The sequence below is a fragment of the Coenobita brevimanus genome, chromosome 29 (genome assembly GCF_032717465.1).
Source record: "Coenobita brevimanus isolate Jiangsu-jjx chromosome 29, ASM3271746v2, whole genome shotgun sequence".
Taxonomy (NCBI): Eukaryota; Metazoa; Arthropoda; class Malacostraca; order Decapoda; family Coenobitidae; genus Coenobita; species Coenobita brevimanus.
This window is the reverse complement of record NC_136982.1, coordinates 39,711,249-39,728,693: the sequence shown is the minus strand read 5'-3', so window position 1 is coordinate 39,728,693 and position 17,445 is coordinate 39,711,249. Positions and strand designations below refer to the sequence as shown.

Here is a 17,445-nt window from a genome sequence, read left to right as displayed (position 1 = left end):
AATCAAAGCAATACAGAAGTGAAGTAACAAGTTTTTCCACCACACCCATCCAACAGGATCTGGACGGGACCATGAGGGAAATGGCAAGAGAATCCGCCACAGCCATCACCACCACCATCAGCAACCCTTAGCACGGGAGAGGAATGTCAAATCTCAGGAAAGGATGTGATTTTGGTGGACAAAATAATTGACTACGATGATGATTTTTTTTATTGTATCATTTTACTCAGTTTGTGATATTTTTCAGACTGGTAGGGTGATGTCACCTTCTTTACTCCATCAATACCAAACAATAAAATCATCTGATAGCTAGGAACAGTGAAATGGCGTCATCGTACTGCCGAGTTAAAAACAGTGACCAGGACAGAAAAGACAGCCGAGAAAGACAAAGCTTTTGTCTTGTATATTATAAACTGCACACTAAATCTATAAAGGATTTGAGAACTGTACCTTTAAAGAGTAACTAAATAAATAAGCTGCAAACTGACTCCTACAACATTCCTAAGATAATCCCTACAATTCATCACAATGTCACTTGTACACCATCTTAACAGTTCTCTTCAGACTTCTGCACTCCTCATGTTCATCTCATTATTATTTTTCTGTATCAGCAATGCCTTACCATAATTACCTTTGGCTTGTCGGGGTGTGCGGCCGGAGCATATACCCAGCTCAGGGAAGATGGGCGCCCCTGCCCTGCATAGTCTCGGGTTACCCTTAGGCAAGATGTAGCGCCCGTTAGCCCACAAAAGGCAGCAGGTGTATGGTTACCATCATCCCAGGAGGTACCACCATGGGAGTATTGTAGAACCAAGGCCCGATAACTGGCCATACTCAACACTTACATGCAGGGAACTCAACTACATTTACCAAGTAGTCAAAGTTTGGGACGAGAACACTACTAATCCATCTCCTATACACAGCTCATCCTGTTGCGGGGCTATGCTTCTCCATTTTCGCAGCACCTTGCCATGTGCATGAACCTTGCTCCACCCTGGCGAAGTGCTGTATGCCACAGGAAGGTGTCTGCTTGATTTTGGTCGATGGGTCTACTGGGCCAGACAGACCGGTGTACAGTAACAACAATTTCTGACTTGTCAAAGAAAATAAGGGAACTACAACTATTTCCACATATACTGTAAAGACTACACAGTCGGTTTGGTAGTGGAGAGGGACGCCTTCATGTGGTGATACCGGTATAACTTGGTGGCTTCACCGCCTGGTTATACAAACGTCCCTCAACCACATCCCCAACCCCAAGGAGGGTAGTGTATTGCAGAAGAGCAAGTTAAGCCTGCAGTCCACTGGGTTCATATTTCAGAGGGTTTCCGATGCTCAGCAGCTCTACGGGCAACTGATGGCCCCACACAAGAGCCACCATTTTACCCGTAGGCGCTATTCTAAGTTGCTTTGGATCATTCGTTACACCTCTTCCCTAGCGATTTACTCTCAGTGTTAGATGTTAATATTTTTTGTACGTTATTAATGCACGCTCAGTTAGTAATAAAATAACATAAATGACGTACAGTAAAACGTTGAAGTGTAAAATGTAAAATAAATCACTAAGGAAGAGGTGTTGCGAAGCCTCCTACAGTGCCCAGGATACGGCCTTGTAAGACAACGAAAGACTGTGAACCGAATGTGCAGAATAAATCGCTAAGAAAGGGGTGTTACGCAATCTATTAACATTGTACTTCGCTTCAGAGGTGTTGGGTATCAGAGAGAAAGAGTAAGTAGTCCCATGTGGAAAATTGCCTCTACTGTGCCCTTACCAGCCTGATTGTTGCATAAAACGGCAAATATCACTTTTATTAGTGAGTTATTATTGTTAAGAAGCGAGATTTGCTGGTTATGTAGTGCTGGAGTATGCCCGACGATTCTCGATTTTTTTCGCTACGTGTCAGAGTTGCCAGTTAGCCTGCTATTTTTGAGCGGAGGTATTATGTAGAATTATACAGTGATATTTGTGCTCTTTTTCTTTATAATGTTTTCTTTATATGATTGTTCGTTAAATCATGCAATTTTATCTCAGTTTATATGCTAAAGCATTTAGAGTGTAACGTAATGTAAGAGAACTTTGGATATTTTGGATGTCTCCGAGCTGGCAACCGTTGCTTTCCCGAGAATGTAGTAGATAGCTATAGTATACAGGAAGCTTATATAAGGATAGGGAAGGGACTAGAGGAGGGACTTTGATGCATGGTCGTGGAGTGTACAGACGTGTTTCTCTGGCTCTCCTCTAGCTGCAGGGTTGCCTCACCGGCTTTAGCTTTTTCTTTTTCGCCACTAGGGCGTTTTTCAATAAAGTTAGGTTAGCTAGTACTAATTCTCCTCCCAGCCCTTTAGAGATATAGTAAGTGTCTATATCTGTTTCCTGAGATTGCCTTTGCTTACTCACCTCTGGAGTGTACCCCCCACTGATCGCTCTGGGGTGTGAGTTACACACGGGCGCGTCCTCCCGAGAGTGGTTTGAGAGGGTAATCTCAGACTAGGTGTGTGTTCCCCGGGCAAATCCTCCCTTGGTTGTTTTTCTCTTTCTTCCCACTTCCCCCGTAAGGGGGAAGTGGTAACTATGGCGGACGCCACTGCTGCCTCCCTCCCCTTCAGGGGGGGAGGTAGTCCTGACCGACCCCCGACTGTCTCATGGACTGACTACCCCCAGACTGAACGGCCCCAGACACGTACCCGCCTTGACATTAATGTACAAAACGCCGAGTTTGTTTTAATTCATGCGGTTGGTTCCACTCCCTGTCCAGCCTCAATCCCTTCATTATCAAGAAGGTGATTGATGGATGTGCAGGAGAGGTGGAACAGGTCAAAACACTTGCTAGCGGAGATCTCCTAGTAAAGACTGCAAATTCGTCCCAGGTTAAGGATTTGATGAAGATGAGCAAATTCCATTGCTATGATGTTGTGCCAACGATCCCTCACTCCATGAATTCCTGCAAGGGAGTCATCACTTGCAGGGACCTCATGGCCATGGAAGAGGACGACATCGTACATGAACTTGCTCATGAAGATGTAATTGAAGCCCGTTTCATCACGAGATTTTCCGAGGGCAGGAGGACGAAAACGGCAACGGTTATATTGACTTTCGGTAAAGTGACTCTCCCAACCCATATCAAAGTGGGGTATGAAATTGTTAACGTAAGGACATACATCCCTAACCCACTTCGTTGTTTACGATGTCAGTTATATGGACACCATGAAAAGTCTTGTCGGGCTTCTCAATCAGTCTGTGGCAAGTGCGCAACACAAGGACATGATGCTGACCATTGCACATCAGAGGGTGTCAGCTGCTTTCACTGCAAGGGTGCTCACTTCACTTCCTCTAGGGATTGTCCCAAGTGGAAGGAGGAGAAAGAGGTCTGTGCGGTGAAGGCGACTGAGGGCATCTCTTTCTACGAAGCAAGGAAAAGGTGAAGGAGTTGCATGCAACTCCCACACCGAATAGGTCCTATGCTTCGGCAGTGATGTCCCGCCCTGTGATGTGCACTGTGGAGACGCAGACTGATCTCGTGCTTGTTAATCAAGTCACTCACTCTACCTCCACCTCCACCTCTAAACCTCCTGTACGATCCAACTCTCTAACTGACCTCCCTAAAGCTTCATCATACTCACAGGCCGCTGCTGCTTCTCAGTCAGTCAAGCCTAAATCGAAGCCTGACAAGACTGCAAAACATAACTTCACCACCCTTTCAAAGCCACGTCCTCATGTCCTCCCTGCTCCTAGCCCAGCGAGGGAGAGGAAGAATAGCTCTTCCTCGGTGGAATCTGGGAGCCTTGTTATTGACCAAAATATGGAGGTTTCCGTCAGCAAGCACCGGGAAAGGTCCCCCGGTAGCCACTCGCCTGGTCGCGGGGGGCATAAAAAAACTAAACACACTGGCCCCCCCCGTAAATCTTAAACCGCCGCATTCACTATACTACAGTGGAATTGTAGAAGTATTGGGAATAAGTTACACAATATAGCAATCTTGCTTTCTATACACAGGCCAGACGTTGTTTGTTTACAGGAGACGCGCCTGGAGGATCACCCTGATCCTCCACAGTTCAAACACTACCACTCGTATAGAAGATATGAAGGTCACAGAGTAGCCATATACACACATAAATCACACCCACAAACGGAAGTGATTCTAAATTCTACTCTGGAAGCTGTCGCGTGCAGAGTAAAATTTAATAACACGTATCTGTCTATTTGTTCTCTGTACTGTCCTCCACATGGCCCCATTGATAGTGATGCTTTAAATTCACTAGTTGAACATCTCCCTGGGAATAAGTTAGTGTTGGGCGATTTTAACGCCCATCACTATCAATGGGGTAGCTTGAGGATTGATGGTCGTGGGGAGCAAGTAGCCGACCTAATACTACAGTCCAACCTCTGTCTTCTGAACGATGGTAGAGCGACTCGTGTAGATGATCGTACTGGTAACTTTTCGGCCATTGACTTATCTTTGGCCTCCCCTGGTATACATCAAGATCTCTCATGGGACCCTTACGACGACTCCTTGGGAAGTGATCATTTACCCATCTGTCTTTCTTATACACGCGACATCATTTCGGACCCTCCACCTCCAAAATTTAACTATAAGAAAGCAGATTGGGATCCTTCTCAAGGATCGCCAATTTAGATATATCTGGGGAGACCATAGATGTTAAGGTCGAAAATATAACCCAATCCATATTACACGCAGCTGAGGCTGCTATTCCCAAAACTTCTACAGTTCATGCGAAGCATAGAGCACATTGGTGGACGCCGGATTGCCGACAAGCTTTAAGAAAACGCAATAGGAGATACAGGATTTTTGATAGTCAGCCCACTGAGGAAAATTTTATTGCATACAAACAGGCACGGGCTGAGGCAAGGAGAATAATAAGAAGGGCTAAACGTGACTCCTGGCGGTCCTTTGTGTCCACGGTGACTCGTACAACACCATTACATAAAGTCTGGTCCACTATCAGATTATTAAATAATAAACGCCCATACTTCCCTGTCACCACCTTGCAGGTTAATAATAACATCTATGACGAGCCCGTGGACGTTGCTAACATCCTCGCCAGGAGTTTTTCTCATGTAAGTAGCTCAGCCAATTATGACCCGCGTTTCCAACTTCATAAACGCACGGCTGAGCTACAGATATTAGACTTTGCCACAGAAGACGTAAACTCCCCGTACAACCAAGAGTTTACGCTAGATGAACTGCTCCTTGCCCTTAAATCCTGTAAAGACACCAGCCCTGGACCAGACACCATCACGTACGGTATGATCCAGCATCTTAATCAGGACAACCTGATTAAGATGTTAGCATTGTACAATGAGATTTGGGCGTCTCGAACGTTCCCAAACTCATGGCACTTTGCGCTCGTCATACCGATACCCAAAGAGGCTGGTCGTCTTATGAATCCCACTTCATTTCGTCCTATTGTGTTGACTTCTTGTCTATGTAAGGTCATGGAACGTATGGTTAACAATAGGCTTCTTTTTGTTTTAGAGTCGAAGAATTTGTTAAATGATCAACAATGTGGCTTCCGTAAATACAGAAGTTCACTAGATCATTTAATGAATTTGGAGCATTGTATTGCAGAGGCATTTGCCAATAAAGAATTCATGATAGGGGTGTTCCTGGACATCCATAAAGCCTATGACATGACCTGGCGACACGGTATATTAATGAAGCTCTATGCTTATGGTTTAAGAGGAAATTTGCCTGTTTTTATTTCAAATTTCTTAAGGGACAGAACTTTCTCTGTCAAATTGCCCCGTAACGTAACATCGGATATATTTATCCAGGAAAACGGGGTGCCACAGGGAAGTGTGCTTAGTCCTACTTTATTTAGTATTATGATCAATGATATTCTGTCATCAGCTCCCATCCCGAGGAATCTTAAATACTCGCTCTACGCTGACGATTGTGCAATATGGCACTCTTCCCGTAATGCACAATTTTCGGCTGGGCGGATTCAAGCAGCCCTTGACTCCGTCCACCAATGGGCCTTGCAGTGGGGATTTAAGTTTTCCGTCCGTAAGTGTGCCGCTATAGTTTTCACTAATCGTAACGTACCTAATTTGTGCTTAACTTTGGATAATCAGGCGGTACCTTTTCAAAATTCTGTAAAATTTTTAGGAATACATTTTGATCGTAGAATGAATTTTAAACTTCACGTTAATACTTTGCTTGCTCGTTGTCATAAACCGTTAAATGTCCTCAAGTACCTAGCGGGTACTACCTGGGGTGCCGACAGAAAATCTTTATTAATGGTGTATAAGTCCCTTATTCGATCAAAGCTAGACTATGGCGCACAGGTGTATGGCTCGGCATCTGATGCCACGCTGAAAGGATTGGATGTGTTACAGAATAAATGCTTGCGAATGTGTCTTGGAGCTGTCCGGTGTACCCGTGTAGCTCGTATGGAAGTGGAGGCGAATGTGCCTCCCCTCCGTATTCGCCGTGACCACCTGGCATTTTCGTATGGACTACGAACATTAAGGAAAAGCAATATCGGCAATGTGGCCTGTACCCCCCTGCGTCAATACCACCACCTTCTGCGGGGGTGCGTCGGCCACTTGCCGCTCGCCTCCACTTACTGACTCAGGAGCTTGGTGTCGACCCCAGTGACTGTGACAAGTTGGTGCTAAAAATATAGCGCCTTGGGAGCCACCCAGCTTTACAGTGGATGTATCATGGCTCCCAGCACCAAAGGCCAAGGCGCCGGAGGCGGAGGTCCACCACTTGTTTCGTAACATCATTGTTCGTCACTTGGGGTCCCATCAATTGTACACCGACGGCTCCAAGTCGAGTGAATGTGTGGGTGCAAGTGTGTGGTCGACTGAATGTGCCCTCAGGTATCGGTTGCCGACTCATACATCTGTGTTTACTTCAGAACTCTTTGCTATTGACAAAGCCATAGACTATGCTCTCAATTCTAGGCATGACTCATTTGTCATTTTTTCAGATTCAAAATCAGCCCTTCAGGCAATTGCATCTTGTACTACGGACTCTCACGAGATCCAGGGCCGCATCGTTAATAAGTTGCATTCATGCAACAAGTCATTCACGCTGATCTGGGTGCCTGGTCATTGTCGTATCTACGGCAATGAGCAGGCTGACTTACTTGCAAAGTCGGCTGTAGAACTCGAGGAGACTTGGGACGTTCCTCGTGATCTACGGTCGAGTCTCTCTCTCGGAAAGAAATCAATAAATCTTCTGTGGCAAGGTCAGTGGACCAGACTAAATATTCCAACTTGTAAGCCGTACCTGGGCGACTGGGACACTGCCAACCGTCCCAGTCGCCTAGAAGAAAAAGTGTTGGCACGGTTGCGGCTTAATGCCACCATTTTAACCCACATAAAACCATATATGGAAAGACGCTTCCCACCGCACTGTAACATCTGTAATGCGGTGTTATCTATCAGTCATATCATCCTGCGCTGTCGGCGATTTATTCGTGAACGTGCTTCACTTATAAATTACTGCGGCGCAGTAGACGTCCCCTTCACCCTTTCCACCATCCTGGGTGATGGGGACATTGTTATGACTGATAAATTGATGGCTTTCTTGAGAGAGACCGGACTGATCAGAGTGATGTGACTTTTTTACTGTGTGGTTATGGTTTTTATGAAGAGTAAATATGTATATATTGTAATATTAATTAGGGTTGACAGTTGACATATTTTAAAAGTTCCTCCTCCCACCGATCTATTTCTAATATTGATGTCCCCTACATTAAGCCAAGTTCCTCGCCTGACAGTCACCAGCTGATGAGTGCAAGTGTGCAATATAGGAAGGTATTGGGCACTTGCAGTCGATGGTGGTCTGCTGGGCGAGGTTCTTCACTTTCTGTACAAATTATGTAAATACATTATATTATCTTGCTTAAGTTATTCTAATTAGGGACGACAGCTGACGTATATGGAAATGTTCCTGACTCGTCTGGTTCCCTTTCATATATTGATGTCCCCTATATTAGGTTGTGCCTCGACTGACAGTCACCAGGTGATGAGTGCAGGTATGTAATGTAGAAAGGCATTACATATCTGCAGTCGATGGTGTTCTGTTAGTCGAGGTATTTTTACCATTAGTGTAGGTCTAGCTATTTGTCTCTGTAGGATTTAGTATAGGTTAGCGATTTGTCTGTTAGGTGATTAGTTTTAGGGTCTTTAGATTAGTTTGTCTTTATATTATAAGGTATAAAAAATATAAAACCAAGAAAAAATTAAAAAATAAAAATACAAAAAAAAATAAGATTAAAATTATTATATATATATGTACGTTTGCATGAAAGTGTGTCTGTATGTATGCATGGAAGCGTGTGTGTGTGTGTGTGTGTGTGTGTGTGTGTATGTATATATATATGTTTGTATATATATGTATATATGTTTAAATGTATATACATATATATATATAAATGGCCTTAATAACCAGGGGCTTCGGCCCCAATGGTTGATAGGCCGAAAAAAAAAAAAAAAAAAAAAAAAAAACTAGAGGAGTCTCAGTCCAGTTTGAGTTTAGTTCAGTGTCAGTGCAGACTGTATAGCTCCGATACTTGTACAAACAGTGAAATGTAGTTGGCAAGCATTAGGTGTAATCATTTGGTGAATAAGACTGCGAACTTAAGAACCCAGTGTTTATATACAGCCTGAGCTGATCTAGTGTGCAGTACTCCGAAAGGCTGCCCATAAGAACAACACTGGACATCGTCCTTCCTATACTGCACCACTGCTGTTGGAGCCTGTGGCAGTGTGGGACGGGGACGTAACATTATTTTTACGTCGATTTATGTATTTATTTATTTACTCTGTGGATGCATCACTTTTCTGTTTTTAAGTACTCATGTGGTTAGACTCTCATCTCCAACATGCCCATTTGAACAACGTTGCTCTACGCCTACACAGGAAGATGTACAGACAGACACAAGTACTTGTATCTTTTCCAAGTTTGACGAATATATAGCGGAAAAATCGAACCATCTGAAAAACACAGTATTAGAGTTTTTTTTTTTTTTTTTTTTTGAGTGCATTTCGCCAGTTAATTTTCTTCAAACGGAACTGGGACGATGGTTTTATTTTTTAATGGTGTAGATGGGAGCCACGCATGCTACCGTATTTTGTCTGGGACGCCACAGAATGGAAGGGTCTGGAAGGCACTGGTTTGCTGTATTGGCTAGAAAATGTACTGAACACATTATTCTGTGTTAAGTATTGGTCACATATCTTCCTGGCCAGAGGTAGGGCATTTAGAACACCGAATTAGTCTTCAGTATTATTTATTTCATTTTATTGGTTGGTCTAAACTTGATACCGTCTGTGTCAAATTTATACTGGTCCTCAAATGTCACTGTTTTTGTATCTGCCCAGCGCCTTCTCATGCCCTGCCGTGTTAGAACTTTCACGTGGTGGCACCGATATTACTAGGCTGTTCCACTGCCTGGTTATACAGTCCCTCAGAAAGAAAATTGTGGACTGCTGAAAAAAAAAAAAAAAAAAAAAAGGACAATTTCAGCCAGCAATCCGCCGGATTCAGATTCAGATGAGTTTGGGGTTACAGCAACATAAGGCCCTTTGGTTAGACGACTTTTTCTTCTTCTTGCTACCACCAGGCGGTTATATTCAGGTTACAAAGGGTACCTCTGATGGGATTAATACAATCTCTTTTACCCCTTCTTGCAGCCGCTAAATGATTGTCCTTAGCTCAAGAAGGATGTCTGATTTAGCTAATAACCTATTCACAAGGATCAGGCTTGACAGATTGGTTCTTACTACCGCAAAACCATTATATTCAACTCCAGAAGAACCTCCCGTGAGTAAAAGGTAAAGAAGGTTGACGCCAAGAGGCTGTTAACCATGGTGCTTAGTACCGTCACTGAAGCCTTTGAATCTGTTGCTGGGTATTCAGTTCACTCACTATCCTGGTATACAAGACCACTGCATCATCCAAGCTACCGCAGTTACCTTCCCTAGGCGTTACTTACCCCAGGTACTTATTTTGCCTTCCAACTCACAAAGGATGATTGGACACCTGAGTCGATCAGTGTCAGTTGTCTGCGCCAGGATTCCAACTTTGGCGTCCTCGGACAGGCAGTTTCATAGCTAACAATGCTAATCTCTGCCACCGAATGAGTGACTGCAATTAACACAACCTCTAGTAATCCCTTAACAGTTATGACAGTTTTTCTATTTAAATCTGGCTGCCTCCACATGATATTACAATATTCTGCTCAGGAAGGGACTCTCGTAGTGCAGGGGTTGAGATATTAATTCTGAATTCCGTACTTTTTGCTTTAGGCTACAGTTTTGCACAAATCATGATAAGGTTTGTCGTGTTAACTGGATTACATTGGCATCATCATCATCATCATCATCTCTCTCTCAAAAAAAGAAAAAAGAAAAAAAAGGAAAGTGGGAGGCCTGAAAATTAGGTAGAATAACTAAAAACAGATAATAAAATAATAACCCAAACCGAATTTCCATCAACCCGGAACAAGATGGTGCTGGGCAGATGTAAACAGTGACTCTGGTGTGTGATAATGCAATACACAAATGCACCTGGCTTTAACACCTGACTCTAGGCTCTAAAGGTCCTAGTCTCGTCAGCTCAGTCCTCTAGCACATCTTAATCATTTCAGTCCCAGGACGTCTTTTGTATTTAATTCTTGGAGAGCAGCCAAATAATGGGGAGGGTGCTGATGGCTCTAAATAACCCATCCATTTTGAAAGCATCCCCTAAATTGAAGAAATTCGTCTGATGAAAAAAGAAAAGAAAAAGAAAGAAAAAGAAAAAAAAAGATGTTACAGGGTTGATGGGAGTATCTTCATTTCGCACACTAGCCATTAAAATTCTACCCTATGTGCTATTTATTTCTTCTATTAATATCGAAACAAATTGCGTAAATAGCATACAAAATGTATATTAACGTGTCTTATGCAAAAATAAATTGGTAAGAAAGAGGTTTTTGGGAGCATCTTGACCTGCAAAACGAGCCTCAAGTCCGTACTCTCGTTCGGTAAGGAGGTTCCCAAACACCTCTTCCTCAGTGATTTATTTTTATATTAGCTGGTTATTATCGTTTTCCATATTATTTATGTAGAGTAAAGCGATATTGGAAGAATTTATATAACACAGAGGAGGACAGTGAAGTGTAATTAGCAAAATAAATCGCTTAGGAAATGGTGTTAAGGAGCTTCCTTACCCGAAGAGAATACGAACGCAAGTCTCATCCCTGTAATCTGAGAATACACACTAACGCCTCTTCCTTCCCAGTTTGTTACTGGTTAGAATGCGTTAACAGCTTCTCGTATGCTATTTATCCAGTCAGTTTCTGTATTAAAACGTCCGACTACCAGTAAACAACACAGAAGAGAATATTGAGGCGTAATAAGCAAAATAAACAGCTATAGATGATATTATTTTTATCAAGCCGACGAGCAGAGGTCTTTGAAACTTCAGTCTTTTTGAAAGTTTAGTCGTAAATGGATCACATTGATAAGCACCAGGTACATAAAAAGACGGGTTACATACACCATTACAGTTATTTTTTTGTACAAGCCTAACTTTATCAAATTACTGTACTCTTCATACCTATTTTACATATAGTACATCTAATTACTTGAGCTCTGTGTGGGGCGTCGTAGTCTGTTTGTTTTCATCTGGTAAAAGACATGTAACTCTGCAGCTGAGTTGATGGCCAAGTGTAGTGACTGAAGGGTGAATTTGACTAGTAACCAAGGAGACTCATACCAGTAAACAAGGAGACTCATACCAGTAACCAAGGAAATTCATACTAGTAAACAAGGAAATTCATACTAGTAACTTAGTAAACAAGGAGATTCACACTAGTAACGAAGGAGACTCATACCAGTAACCAAGGAGACTCATACTAGGAACCAAAGAGACTCATCAGTAACCAAGGAGACTCATACTACATTTACTAGTAACCAAGGAGACTCATACTACTCATACTAGTAACCAAGAAGACTCATACCAGTAACCAAGGAGACTCAGCAGTAACCAAGGAGACTCATACCATTAACCAAGGAGACTCATACTAGTAACCAAGGAGACTCATACTAGTAACCAAAGAGACTCATACCAGTAACCAAGGAAATTCATACTAGTAAACAAGGAGATTCATACTAGTAACTTAGTAAACAAGGAGATTCATACTAGTAACGAAGGAGACTCATACCAGTAACCAAGGAGACTCATACCAGTAACCAAGGAGACTCATAGCAGTAACCAAGGAGACTCATACCATTAACCAAGGAGACTCATACTAGTAACCAAGGAGATTCATACCAGTAACCATGAGAACCACACCAGTAACCAAGGAGACTCATATTGGTAACCAAAGAGACTCATACCAGTAACCAAGGAGACTCATACTAGTACCGAAGGAGACTCATCAGTAACCAAGGAGACTCATACTACTCATACTAATAACCAAGAAGACTCGTACTACTCATGCCAGTAACCAAGGAGACTCATACTACTCATACTAGTAACCAAGGAGACTCATACTACTCATACTAGTAACCAAGGAGACTCATATTATTCATACTAGTAACCAAGGAGATTCACATTACTCATACCAGTAACCAAGGAGACTCATACTACTCATACTAGTAACCAGGGAGACTCATATTCATACTAGTAACCAAGGAGACTCATCCCCACCTCATAGCTAAGGCTCAGTGAATTTAATGGCACCAGCTGTAGGAGTGACCCAGTTCCGCCAGATGAAAACAGAGTGACTCCAGTACCCACCAGCTCTGCTTACTCTACGGGAGAAACACATATGATTCCACACTGTAATGTACAGTGTAATATTACTCATTGATATTACTACTTAAAATAGTCGACTGCGTTACTGTTTACACTGTACGTACTTAGTTCATGGGTGTTTAATAAATGTACACTTTCCCCCCACTTAAGGAACACTTAACGCACGATTCTACTTTCATACTGTACAACTCAGCAATATATATATATATATATATATATATATATATATATATATATATATATATATATATATATATATATATATATATATATATATATATATATATATATATATATATATATATATATATATATATATATATATATATATATATATACATATATTATATTATATATATATATATATATATATATATATATGTATATATATATATATATATATATATATATATATATATATATATATATATATATATATATATATATATATATATGGAGACTCCTGTGTTGGAAGGAGATAAATATAAGTGACATTTCCTTTCTGTGTGTGTGAGAGAGAGAGAGAGAGAGAGAGAGCAGTCACATATTACCTTCTTGGGGGACAGGAGGAGCTGGGGAGAAGGGGGAATCAAGGACTCATTTAAGGACCCTTTTAAGAACTCCTTTAAGGACTCATATAAGGACTCCTTTAAGGACTCATTTAAAGACACATTTAAGGATTCATATAGGGACTCATTTAAGGACTCATTTAAAGGCTCATTTAAGGACTCATTTAAGGACAGGATACCACTCTATGGCCACCTCTAGACTCAAACTGTAGCGCATAAACAAACAGCAGAATTTTGGTGCATTGAAACAAGGCAAACAGTGTGGTATCTCGTGGTATTTCAAAACTGTATTGTGTGTATGGTCCAAAATGTATGATGTAGAGGAGTCGCCATACTTTCTTCTTTGCTGGGTGTACGTGTGAAAATACGTTGTGACAAGGTATATAGAAAGAGTGGTGGTGGTGGTGGGGGGGGGGCCGTATACTAGTGGGCGTAGGAGGCTCCCTGACACCTCCTTAGCGATTTTGGCGCCTTTTTCCGTTGGCCTGGGAGACCTGGTAGCAAATTCTTCATAGCGACTTATATTCCCTGGCACATCTTAATGATCTATGGTTTGTGACATTTTTTTCTTTGATTATACATGGTTAGTGATGTGTAATGAGCAAAATGAATCGCTAAGGAGGAGGTTTTACGAAATATCCAACACCAGGTAGGACACTATACCCTTAGTTTAGATATCACAATGTATATTAATGGTATATAAACTAGTCAGGAAGAAGTGCTGGGAGACTCCTAAACCCACGACGATACGATTTCGGTGTTGAAAGCTAACTCTGGCCACAGTTTTCGATTTATTTTTTAATATCCAGCTTTTTTTCTTTTTTTTTTTTTCTATTCCAGTCACCGTTAGACGATAAAATTCAGCCAAAAATAATCCCTCAATGTTCAGGCCGAAAAATTGGTACAGGAACTCTAACTGTGGCAAAAATCCGTAGTCGTCAGGTGGGTATATTCAAATTAGAGCCGCGTTTTTTATGCATTGAGAGTTTCATGTTATATCCCCAATTAAAGTTAGAGGATTACCGTACATTCACCTACAGAAAAAAAAGGAAAGAAAAATGAAAAGGAAGCGAGAAAAGAAGGAAGAAGGGAAGTAAATAAAGAAAACTGAGAACTGAGTGGCCCAACGGGATAGGTTGGGATAGGAGTCGGTTCAGGCACCTCACAAACACCACACACCACCACCACACTCCTCACAACCAGACTTCTCTATGGTTCTCGGTAAACAGTCAAAGGATAGCCACCGTGTTCCTAACCCTTGCAAGACATGAGGTATATTATAGGCTTCTCACAGTAACCTGGCCCAGATTTTCGTCCTTTTGTGTCTTATTTCACGTAGGTCTGCGGAAGAAAAAGACAATACTCTGCCTCCACATCCTCGCAACAGCACTCCTTTGTTACTGAAATGTTCTAGTGTTAATCTCCTGTTCTAACTCGGCATTCAGGATGGAGAGATGGTAGTTTTAGGCTAAGTTAGAGTAAAAGGAGTATAGCTATTTCATCCTATTAAACTCAGACTATTTTCTTCAGTTTATTAGGGATTTTGCGTCTTAGGAGGGTTAAAAAATGTCTGTAAAAATCTTTAATATGTTCTTAAGGTTCCCAGACGATTTCTTTGATCTGAGGGGTGTTCCCTCGTCGCCAAAATTTGTATAAATCCCCCAGTAGCTGTTTCATGGCCTGAGAAATCTTAACTTTGTGAGTAACTCATTGAGATTTTATTTGATTCAGAACTCAAAGAAATATTAAATTTCTACCTCAAGGCATTTATCCACATCAGGACTTTAGAAATCCTTGGTATATTTGTATATAGGTTTGTATGTATGGTACGTTTGTATGTTTGAATGTATGTATGTATGTATGTATTTGCTTTCCGTCCTCAGAAGGATTAAGAATACGGTGATAATTGTTCCCGTTGCAGCCCCCCCTTGTAGCACCTCCCAGGAAGTCAGCACTCAGCACCGGAGTAGTCAGCACTCAGCACCCAAGTAGTCAGTACTCAGCTCCTAAGTAGTCAGCATTCAGCAACCAGCTAGTCAGCACTCGTCACACAGGTAGTCAGCCCGGGTTGTCACCACTCAGCACCTAGGTAGTCAGTACTCGGCTACCAAGTAATCAGCACTTAGCACTCAGGTAATCAGCACTCAGGTAGCCAACACTCAGCTCCCAGGTAATCAGCACTTAGCACCTGCCTCCTACCATCCTCATAGCCTGAGCATCGCCACGGCCCAGCACAGGAGCAGGGCGTGTGTGGGTGCTGTCGTGGGTGCTGCAGAGGCCAACAGCACCTCCTCTGGGGTGCTGGAGAGGGGAGGGGACTGGCGGGAGGCACTCTGCTCACGGGCGGTGCTGCTGCTGGCCGTCCATGCAGTCTGTGTGGCAAGCGTTCATGAGGGAGATTAGCATTTTTTTAATAATAACCAAATAAAGAATCGGGAGAAATAAAGTCAATATAGCCACCTTGCCGTAGGACAAGATGAGATGGAAATAAAGTCAATAAAGCCACCTTGCCGTAGGAGAAGATGGGATGGAAATAAATTCAATAAAGCCACCTTGCCATAGGACAAGATGGGATGGAAATAAAGTTAGTAAAGCCACCTTGCCGTAGGAGAAGATGGGATGGAAATAAAGTTAGTAAAGCAACCTTGCCGTGGAGAAGATGGGATGGAAATATAGTCAATAAAGCCACCTTGCCGTAGGAGAAGATGGGATGGTGATGACCTATCTCAGTACAAAGTGTCCTATTTTCAGAAATCTTATTGTTTAGTCCTATTTATTCCTTTATCTCAATGCCTTCGAACTGGATATTCATTCTTGTATGGTTGTAACGTTTTTGATAGCTGTCTAACTCAAGCAAAAAAATAATCGTACACACAACACAAGCTCAGTAAAATCTGTGAAGGTACCTGAGTCCTCCCGGTGGTCCTGAGTGTGGTGGTCTGAGGGGCAGGTCCGGCGCAGGGCAGAGGCTCTGTCTTCCCCACCAGCCAGTCGTGTGCCTCCAACCGCCCCTCACTCACCAGCGCCACACCCACATCGTCGCGGACACTGGGGTGGTACTTGTTCAGCCACCAATACTGCATTTAACAGTAATTTTAAAAAATATGCTCGTGTCCGTAGGAAATTCTTTGTCGCCTCTTACACAGTATTTATTTTGTATGTTACTTCTCAGTGTCCTATTATATTTTCAACACACCCTCAAGAGCGAGAGAAAAGATGAGGATGGCATAAAATATTAGTTAGATTTTGTTGCATAAATATCACACGCCGTTTGTGAAGTTTCTGATGTTCGATGACTGACTAGCAAATGTTACATGTGCAAATCTGCCTCCTAAATAGTTTGCCAGCCATTTTTTGTGTGTGTTATTGTGCATGTTTGTGTTGAATATTTTATTTGTGAGGGTGTGGCAGGGGATGGCATCACAAGCATTGCTAATGTCTAGTGTGTCCAGGAGTCTCCTGTGTGGTGGCCTAGCTGAATTCATACCATTAAAAACTCTCTGTGTAATGTCTGTAAGAACAGTGTTTATGGAGTGTAGTGGCCTAAAACCATGTTGTGATGGGGCTTGGGGAATGTGAGGTGTTACTACTTGTAATACCAGTCGTTAGGTGACTTTGGAGAGGTGCAGAGGAGTGTGATGGGGCGGTGTGAGGAAGGTAATACTTTTTTTTTGTGTGTGTGTGGATTTGGGGATAGTAACGATTGTACCATGCGTCCACATGTTGGGTATTGTGCTATGTGTGTAGCTGTAGTTTGTTATGGTGGTGAGTGCTTGTATGCCTTGTGGTCCAAGATGTTTAAGGTGTATGTTGCTTATACTGTCTGGGTCACAGGCCGATGAGAGCTTAAGGTTGCTCATGATGTGCTACGTCTAGTTGTAAGTGAAGGGTGCAAAGTCTTGGTCTGTGGGAAACTGTCTCATCCGTCAGATAACACGTCGGTCGTCGTGATAGGAGTATAGATGACTAACGTGTGAAAAGTGATTGCTGAGAGTGTTTGCTTGTTGTTTGTTTGGGGGCATGGTGTCTGTTGTTGTGATGGCAACGTGTGATTGTGTAGTGTTGCTGTTGGAGAGTGTGATGCTGTTTAGTGT

At 42.4% G+C, this 17,445-nt stretch overlaps 1 protein-coding gene across 1 annotated transcript in view; it reads left to right on the top strand.

Moving 5' to 3' along the window:
• The window catches only part of LOC145395011 (sialin-like), a 90,588-nt gene that overhangs the window by 32,886 nt on the left and 40,257 nt on the right, over nt 1-17,445 (top strand). The gene's annotated exons all lie outside the window — the stretch shown is intronic.